Source organism: Tupaia chinensis, unplaced genomic scaffold (assembly GCF_000334495.1).
Source record: "Tupaia chinensis unplaced genomic scaffold, TupChi_1.0 Scaffold149482_1, whole genome shotgun sequence".
Lineage (NCBI taxonomy): Eukaryota > Metazoa > Chordata > Mammalia > Scandentia > Tupaiidae > Tupaia > Tupaia belangeri.
In genome coordinates this window covers 491,984-499,115 of record NW_006209326.1, presented here as the reverse complement: position 1 = coordinate 499,115, position 7,132 = coordinate 491,984, and positions in this window count along the sequence as shown.

The window sequence follows — 7,132 nt, the reverse complement described above, 5'->3', positions numbered from 1 at the left end:
CCCTCTCTCGTTGGCATTGTTTTGCTGCCAGTGGCTCCTGCACCATGGGGACTTTGGCAGAAGAATTTGTGGACAGGAGGATCCAAAGAGTACCTATGTGGACTAAAGACCCCAGGAAGAAGTCTGGGATGTGCAGTCCTCCTGCGTTCTGGCTTCTGCACCATTGGGGCTTATGGTGGAGGGTTCATAGTACACCTGTGTAGGCAAAAGGCAGCCCCAGTAAGTCCTACACTTTGGTCCTTCTGCTCTCTCTCTCTTGCTTCTGCTGGCTCCTGCACTGTGTGGGCTTAAGGTGAACAGGTGCTGGGTAGGTGGAGTGTTCAAAGCACACTCTCACAGACAAAAGGCAGCAGCAAGAAGTCTGAGACACCTAGTTCTTCTGCATTGACTCTCTCTGCCATGCCGCAGCTGCCTTTTGCCCTGTGGCACCTTGCGGCAGAGGGGCGTGTTGTGGAGAGGCTCCAGAGCACACATACTCAGGCTAAAGGCAGCAGCAAGAAGTCTGAGATGTGTGGTCCTCATGTTCTCACTCTCACTGCCACTGGCTTCTCGTCTGTAGGTCTTATGGCAGAGAGGCAGGATGTGGGGGGAGGTTCCAAAGCACATCAGCCCTTGCAAAAGGCAGCAAGAAAAAATCTGAACTGTGGTCTCCTGTGCTCACTCTGCCTCTCTCTTGTATGCACTGCTGATGGGTCTTATTCCATGGAGGCTTATTGCAGATGGTCTAGAGGAGGAGTTTCCAAAGCAGAACTATGTGGGAAAAAGACAGCTGCAACAAGTCTGAGACACGCAATCTCCTGTGCTCACTTTTTATTGCTATCTCTGGTTCCTTTATTATAGGATCTTATGGCAGAGGGGTGCAGTAACTGGGGAGAGGGTCTAAAGCACACCTTCATGAGCAAAAGACAGGAGCCAGAATTCTGAGACAGCTGTCCTTTCTCTGTCCCTCTCTGCCACTGGCTTCTGCACAGTGCAAGCTTAAGGCAGAGGGATGTGGTGGGAAGGGTCCAAATAACACCAGTGCAAAAGACGGGAGCAAGAAGTCTGGGATAAGTATTTTTTTGTGCTCATTGTCTATCTCCCTGTGTCTCTGTCTTTCATTGCCACTGGCTCCTGCAACTCAGAGGCTTAAGGCTGAATAATGTGGGGGCAATGGAGGATTCAGAGCACACGTGTGCAGGCAGTCAGCACCAAGAAGTCTAAGACATTCTCCTCTGTGTTCTTCACTCCTTGCCACTGGTTCATGCACAGGAGTGGGCTTATTATGGAGGGTCTAGGGGATGAGGAAGGTTCAGAGCACACCTGTGTGGGAAGAAGGTAGCAGCAAGAAGTCTGAGATGTGTGGTCTCCTTGTGCTCTCTCTCCCTCTCTCTAGCTGCAGCTGGTTCCTTCATCCTGGGGGCTTTTGGTGGAAGGGCTTGTGGAGTGAGTCCAAAGCATACCTGCCTGGGCTAAAGACCCCAGCAAGAAGTCTGAGATGCATGGTCCTTCTGTGCTCCCTCTCCTCACTGTCTCTCTCTCTCTGCCACTTGCTCCTGAGCCATGGGGGTAATAGCAGATAGGCACAGATGGCAGAGGGTCCAGTGTGCACTTGCACAGGCAGAAGACAGCAGCAAGAAATCTAGATGTGTAGTCCTTCTAAGTGCTCATTCTCTCTTGGTGCTGCTGGCAATGCACCATGGGGGCATAGGGATGCAGGTGGAGGCAGCTGTGTCCAAAGCGCACCTGCATGTAGACAAAAGGCAGCAGCAAGAAGTCTAGATGTGCGGTCCTTATGCCCTCTCTCTCCTGGCTCCTGTGCCAGTGACACTTAGGGCAGATGGCTGGGGTGTATGGGGAGGTTCCAAAGGACATGAACCCTTGCAAAAGGCAGTAGCAAGAAATCAGGCACACATTGCCCTACTTTCTCAATCTCTTGCTGCCATTGGCTCTTTCACCATGGGGGCTATGGCAGAGGGTGGGGGAGGGTGGGGAGAGGAGGATCCAAAGTGCACCAGCAAGTCTTCTGAGATGCATGGTCCTCCTGTGTGTGCCCATGCACTCTCTCAGAGCAGCTTGCATCTGCACAGGGGAGCTAGGGAGCTTAATGTGGAGGGGTGCAGGGCATGGGGAAGGGTTTATAGAACACCTGGTAGGCAAAACGCAGCAGCAAGAAATCCAAGGTGCATGGCCCTTTTGGGCTTGTGCTCTCTCTCTCTCTCTCTCTTTGGCTGTCACTGACACATGCACCCCTACACACATGGGAGCCTATGGTATAGGGATATGTTGGGGGAGGATCCAAAGCACACCTGTGCAAGGAAAAGGCAGCAACAAGAAGTCTGAGATGTGTAATTCTGCTCTCATTCTGTCTCTGACTTTTGCACTGTGGTGACTTATAGCAGAGGGTCGCTGTGTGTGGAGGGTTCAGAGCATATGCTCAGACCAAAGGCAGCAGCAAGAAGTCTGAAATGTGTGGTCCTCACATACTCACCCTCTCTTCCTACTTCTGGCTGCTGCACCATGGCGGGGCTTATGGCAGAGGGACAGGGTTGGGGGGAGGTTCCAAAGCACACCAGCCTTTGCCAAAGGCAACAAGAAATCTGAGACCTTTGCCAATTCTCTCTGTGTCTCTGTCTGTCTATCTCTCACATACAGTACTGCTGGCTCCTGCTCCATGGGGACTTTGGGCAGAGACAGTGGAGGGGGAAATTCCAAAGGAGATCTGAGTGGGCAAAAGGCAGCAGCTACAAGTTAGATGCACAGTCCTGCACTCACTCTATCTCACTGCTACTTACTCCTACATCATAGAGGCTTATAGCAGAGAGGTGGGGTGGTAAGGGAGGTTTCAAAACACATAATGGGCTTTTGAAAAGGCAGAAGCAAGAAGTCTGAGATGCGTTGTCCTTCTACACTTTCTCTGTCTCTCTCACTGCCCCTGGCTTCTGCACCTTGGAGGCTTATGGTGGAGGGGTGCAGATTGTAGAGAGTCCAAAGCACACCTGCATGGGCAAAAGGCAGCAGGAAGAAGTCTGAGACTCTCAGCCCTTCATTCTCTCTCTCTCTCTCTCTCTCTCTCTCTCTCTCTCTCATTTCCTCTGGATCCTGCACCATGGAAGCTTATAATGGAGTGGCAGAGAGGGAAAGTTCCCAACACAAATCTCTGTGGGCAAAAGGCAGCAGGAAAAAGTCAGGCATGTGGTCCTTTTGAGCTCACTCACTCTCACTGCCTCTGGCTTCTACAGTGGGGCCAAAAGGTGGAGGGGTATGTTGGGGAGAGGGTCCAGAGCATACCAGTGTAAAAGGCAACTGCAAGAAGTCTGAGGTGCACTGTCTTCAGTGCTCCCTCGCTCCCTGAAACCGACTCCTGCAGTGTGGAGGCTTATGGTGGAGGGGCGCAGGAAGGTGAGGTGAGGGAGGTACAAAGCACACATCTTTGGGCAAAAGGCAGCTGCAAGATGTCTGAGACTACCACTGGTTGGGGGCTTATGACAAGGGGCGTGGTGGGAAGGATGGTCCAGAGCACACCTGTGCAGGCAAAAGTCGTGTTGAAATCTTGTAGTCTGTGTTCTTTCTATTAAATTTCTAGTAGTACATGTTATTTGACCCTGCAACATTAACTCATAAATAGCTGTTAAAGGCAAGCTTTGTCATTCCTCAGCCAGGTAACATGCATCAGTCTTTTTCTAGCTACTCTCTCTGTAACACCTGTCTTTTTTTTTTTTTTTAAAGAGGTTTTTGCTATAGGGCGTATGCGCTCGCCAGAAAGACAGAGACAGACAGAAAGCGAGAAATCACCCCCCAGGGGGATGGCCACGCCGTAATCCCTTCTCGAATTTGGTTGACTACATGGGAGTCCCATGACATAGCCATATCAACTGCTCTTCCCTATAAATCAGTATTTCTAAATATATCCTCTGTGAATGGAACACAGAATTTCTTTCTTTTTTTTTTTTTGGAAGGGGGGAGAGGTTTTTGCCATAGGATGTGTGCGCTCACTAGAAAGACAGAGGCAGAGAGAGAGAAAGTGAGAAATCATCCCACAGGGGGAATAGCCACGCCGCAATCCCTTCTCATCCATTCTCTTCTTGGGATCTTGGGCATGCATGCACATGCACCCGGCATGAGTTTAAGCCATCAGGTCCCAGACTCGAACCGTGGTCGACTACATGGGAGTCCAGCGACATAAGTCACTATGCCAACTGCTGTTCCCCACAGAATTGCATTTAATAAAACTGTGAATGTTATAAAATATATTAACATTTAGTTTTGAGAACCACAGTAGGCACATGTACATGCATAGCCTTCATCCTGAAAGAAGGGAGACATAGGGAGGACAAATTATGTCATGAACATTCCCCAATGGCGGTAAATTTTCACTTTCTATCTCCAACCCAGCAAACACGTGAACCATCTTGTAAATTTTAAAACAATTTTTTTCTTGTTTTTCATGATCTGATTCTCTATCAATAAATATTAGGTTTTTCTTTTTAAATTAGATTCTATACTATTTTTTTTTTACAATCTTGAATTCTCTTAAACCTACCAGTTGAGCCCAGGTCCACTTTCATTGATTAGAATAGTTTCAATTACTACTTGAATTTCTGCTGCTTCCTAAATATCTGGCTACTGAAACTTCAAAGATGATGTGTCCAGGATTCATCTGTCTACTGTTCAGTTTTTTGGTTTTTTTTTTTGAGAGGTTTTTTGCTATAGGGCACATGCGCTCAGCAGACAGACAGGGAGAGACATAGAGACAGAAAGCGAGAAATCACCCCCCAGAGAGGATGATCATGCCAAAATCCCTTCTCCTCCATTCTCCTCTTGGGATCTTGGGCACACACGCACATACGCCCAACGTGAGTTTTAAGCCACTGGGTCCGGGATGTGAACTGCGGTCGACTACGTGGGAGTCCAGTGACATAGCCATTATGCTAACTGCTGGTTCCCTCTACTGTTCAGTTTTATCCAAATTTAATTTTTAGCACCCATATCTATATGCCCGCTTAAACAGAAAATGTTTAGTTGATTCTCTCCTTGGTTTCAGTTGTAAACAAATTAGTACAAATTTTTTTCTGCATTTTTTTTTTTGAATGTGTTCCCTATTCAGTATTTTTATTTCTGTGTGGACTGATATAGGTGGTCCTGTCTCAACTTAGTTTTAACCCTGTTGTTTCTCTTAAGATTATCCTCAGTCTGCAATCTTAGATGGCTGTTAAACTGCAAATCTGGTTATATAATGTATCATTTCTTTTTGGCCTCTATTTATGCTCTGTGCTTTAGCAAATGGATGATATTCATCTTTATGTGAACACTATCAGTATTTCTGAATGCACAACAGTCATAAAGATGTTTGTAAATATGAGTAATTAACAGTATGCACATAAAATACTTTATTGGAATTAGGGTGTTTAAATATAAAATCACTTTGTAATCAGTTCCTTGAACACCTTTACTACCTTTGTCTTTCATTGCAGACTAGGAATACTTACCTAGATGTACTGTTTCTACTTCCATTAATATTAGGAATATACTTTCTGCTTTCATGGGAATACTGCTATAGTTCATAAGAACATTTATATACACGTTCTTAACATCTTTCACTTGAAGCACAACTAGATAATACAGGAAAAATAAACAACCTTGTTTCTGTGTTTCCTTTAGACTGGTTACCATAAACTTGTGTCTAAGTTAGTTAATCAAACATATTACTCCAGATATGTATTTATATTTATGTGTTTGTATGAGATCATAAGCATCTGGACATAGCAGAATGTTATGCTTTTTCATCACTAGCAGCAAAGACATTTGGAGATGTATAAGGGAAATACTGGTAATATTTTTATTAATGAATAATTTAGCATAGAGAGGTAGGATGTTTTTACCTTATTTTTCCTACCTTTACAAAGAGTTCACAGATGGACAGAGAAACAAACATACGGAGAAAATAAATTGTAAATTTCCCATATTATGCTCTATTTCTCAGGATAGATGGGGTTAAATGTATTGTTACAGGGGTTCATGTCATTTGAGGATGTCACTATGGACTTTACCTGGGAGGAGTGGCAGGACCTGGAAGATGCCCAGAAGATTCTCTACAAGGATGTGATGCTAGAGACCTACAGCAACCTAGTGTTTTTGGGTTAGTGGAACTCTCATGTAGCTCCCTGTGGTAATTAGTTTCTCCTTTCATAGTAAATGTACAAGAGTTGCATAATGTTTAATGCTGCTTAGGAGTGAGATTTCATTCTGTGGTTAATGTGAGTGGCACTCCTTTTTAACAAAATGCTCAAATCAGCCCTTGTATTGCACAGCTGATAAAGCTGAACTGTTGTTATTCGTCAAATAGCTTACATGAATAGTTTGGCAAAATTCTACACTGCTTTTTATTAACAGGACAGTGCAGTGCCAAACCTGCTATTGATCTTCAAGTTGGAGCAAGGAGGAGATCCATGGACATTAGAATTTCCCAACCAGAGCCTCCCAGGTTAGCCAGTGCATAAGTGCCAAGGACCAGTGTAATGTATTTTCTTTAAAAGAGCTTATATTTTATTGAGAGAGAAAAACAAAATATTACTAGTGGTGAGGTTAAAGTTATAGAAATATTTTACTGTGTTAAGACTGTGAAAAAATGAGGTATATTATTTTTTAAAGGGTTCTAAGGGAAGACTTGTTTATGGTGATAAGTATGTTTTTTTTATATACATGTCCTTTCTAAATCCTTTCTAAGTAAGAGAAAGACTGCCTTTAAATAGAGTTAATAGGGACCAGCAGGTAGCATAATGGCTATGTCGCTGGACTCCCATGTAGTCGACCGCGGTTTGCGTCCCGGACCCGGTGGCTTAAAACTCACACTAGGCGTGTGTGCGTGCATGCCCAAGATCCCAAGAGGAGAATGGAGGAGAAGGGAAGAAGGGATTGCAGCATGGCCATACCCCTGGGGGGTGATTTCTCGTTTTCTGTCTCTCTGTCTATCTCTGTCTGGCGAGTGCACACGCCCTGTAACGAAAACCTCTCAAAAAAAATAGGTTTATGTGCAAAAGCCTGTGCTAAGACAGTACTTTCTGCTTAGTATAGATTAGGTGTAGAATAAAGCATTTTATCAAAATCCTGACTGTCTCATTCATCAGAAGATACGCACAGGAGATGTACATTA